This window comes from Pseudophryne corroboree, chromosome 1, assembly GCF_028390025.1.
Source record: "Pseudophryne corroboree isolate aPseCor3 chromosome 1, aPseCor3.hap2, whole genome shotgun sequence".
Taxonomy (NCBI): domain Eukaryota; kingdom Metazoa; phylum Chordata; class Amphibia; order Anura; family Myobatrachidae; genus Pseudophryne; species Pseudophryne corroboree.
Window position 1 is genome coordinate 1,172,182,346 of NC_086444.1, and position 2,237 is coordinate 1,172,184,582.

A 2,237-nucleotide genomic window follows, 5' to 3' on the forward strand; every position below is an offset into this window, starting at 1 on the left:
TTACAATCAACATCCTTCTTAAACGTGGATGTGATTATATTTCAATTTTTTGCTTCAAGGGCGATGTCCAGAAAGGAAACTCGAGAATTATGAATAGTGCTTGTGAGTTTTAATCCAAATTGGTTTTGATTCAAATATTCCACAAATTTCTCAGCTGAACTTAAATCCCCCTCCCAAATAAAGAACATGTCATCTATGTATCTGTCATAGAGCACCAAGCCCGCCCCAGCCTCAATTGGCCAAATAAGTGTGTTCTCAAAGAGGCCCATATATAAATTGGCGAAGCTGGGTGCGAACTTGGTGCCCATGGCAGTCCCATGTGTCTGTAAATAAAATTGTGTATTAAAGGTGAAATAATTGTGAGTGAGGGTGAAAGTGATAGCATCCAAAACAAACCTTCATCTGGCCTCACTCAGATCATCAGAAAGAAGGAAGCTTTTTACGGCTTCTACTCCCTCTTTATGAGGAATATTTGTATATAACGACTCTACGTCGCTTGTGATAAATATATAGTTGTCTTGCCATTTCACAGTGGACAATATTTCCAAAAAATGCATGGAATCTCTAATGTATGATCTGAGTGAGACCACATGTGGCTGTAAAAAAGAATCTATAAATGATGATAAATTGGTGGTTAGGGACCCTATACCCGAAATAATGGGACGCCCGGGAGGTGCTGTGAGGGATTTGTGTATTTTGGGTAAATGATAATAAGTAGGTGTTATAGGGTGTGTTATAAATAAATAGTGAAATTCTTGTCTGGACACCGCCCCACTCTTAACTGCCTCATCCAACAATCTCCTGTATTCACAAATGAACCTGGAGGTTGGGTTGAATGATAGCTTTGTATAGAATTTTTTATTTTCAAGCTGTCTATAAGCCTCTTTTTCATAATCAACTTTATCTTGCACAACTGTTCCCCCTCCCTTATCTGCATTTTTGATGATAATAGTATTATCTTTCATGAGATTTTTCAGAGCTCTCATCTCATTTATATGTAGATTGTCTTTATATTTATTCTTTTTCTCACAGATTTCTCTCAAACCGTCTAGAGTTAGAGTGTAGAATGTTTCAATCATTCCACTCTTGTATTGCATTGGGTAGAATTCTGATTGTTTTCTGAACCTTTTTCTTTCTGTCTGTTCTATATTAAACAACTGAACTGTCCTATCATTTTCCTGTTCTAATTGGATAAGTGTATTGAGGGCCAACTGGTCTGTTTTATCCAAAAGGATTGGGAGGGCATCTTCCTTGTTCTTCAGTTTCTTATTGGCAAAATATCTTTGCCGACATAGATCTCTTGTGAACCTGTTGAGCTCGATAAAGAGCTCAAACAGGTCTGGTTTTGTGTAGGGGCATAATTCAGCCCCTTAGCGATAATGGATTTTTCATTTTCACTGAGGGTTCTGGAAGATAAATTGTAAAGCCCCCTATTTCTTATTATCTTCTTGCGCTTTTTGTTGAACGTTTTTCTCCCTCCTCTACATCCTCTTCTTCTAGACCCTTCCTCTTTGGTGAATCTTGGCTCAGAGCTGAAAATCTGTTCCGATTCTTCCAAATTGGGTAAAGGTTCTTCTCTAAAAAAGAGGAGCTAGAGGTAGAGCTCTGAGGTTCCCTATTACCATTGGCTGATACATCCCTATTCTTTGGTCTGGCTCCGTTTTGACTAAAATCTACACTCATACCTGTGCTGTTCGAGCTTGCAAGTGGGCCTCTTGCTCTCATAGGGTTCCTTGGGCTAAACTGTCTGGCTCGCTCATATCTCTCTCCCTCCCTTCTTTTATCTATATGTTGTGTTTTATTATACCTATTTTTATTATTAATATTAGAACCATATCTCTCTTTCCCATAAACAGCAGAGTTGTCCTGCCCTATATTTGTTCTGAACCTTCTATTGTAAGTCCTGACTTCATTTCTTTCATAATCCTGTTTGTCCCTAATTACCTTTTGATTTTTTGTGCTTATCAATTGCTGTTCAAATGTTTCTATTTTTTGGTTTAATTTATAATCCAAATCTTTAACGTCAGCCCTTACACTAAAAGGTTCCAACACTTTCTGTATATTATCTATTTCAAGAGAGGTTTCTTTTACCTTAGATTCCCGATATTCAATCAATAGATCTATCAGGGAAAATGAACACTGATCCAAAATATTATTCCACTTTTCTAGCAACTCTACATTATCTTTAAATGAACAAGATTTAAATATCCTTAGACCCCTAGGGATAATGTTATCTA